The sequence below is a fragment of the Psammomys obesus genome, unplaced genomic scaffold (assembly GCF_907164565.1).
Source record: "Psammomys obesus unplaced genomic scaffold, mPsaObe1.curated_primary_1811, whole genome shotgun sequence".
NCBI classification, from domain to species: domain Eukaryota; kingdom Metazoa; phylum Chordata; class Mammalia; order Rodentia; family Muridae; genus Psammomys; species Psammomys obesus.
The window spans coordinates 2,311,483-2,311,807 of record NW_026596244.1 but is presented as its reverse complement, the minus strand read 5'-3'; positions in this window follow the sequence as shown (position 1 = coordinate 2,311,807).

The following is a 325-nucleotide window of genomic DNA, read 5'->3' as shown; positions in this document are numbered from 1 at the left end:
TGTTAGTGGTGCCTGTGGTCTCTGAGTGTCTGGGGTTGTCTCAGGAGTGGTGTTAGGAATGCTATGCCCCATTGGTGCATTAAGGCTCCAGGCAGGGGTCACCTCAGGAATGGCATGCCCACACCCCCAAGCCTGCATGATGCCTGACTGGTGGTTGTCTCATGTTAGATCCTTGTCCGTACCCCACGGTACCAGTCTGGTGGTCACGATGGGTTTGCTCCTTGCCCTGCCTGACAGACGCTCTCAGTCTCAGACAGGGTTCGTCTAGCGTCTGGCCTGCTCCTGGCCCGCTCCTGGCCCGCTCCTGGCCCGCTCCTGGCCCGCT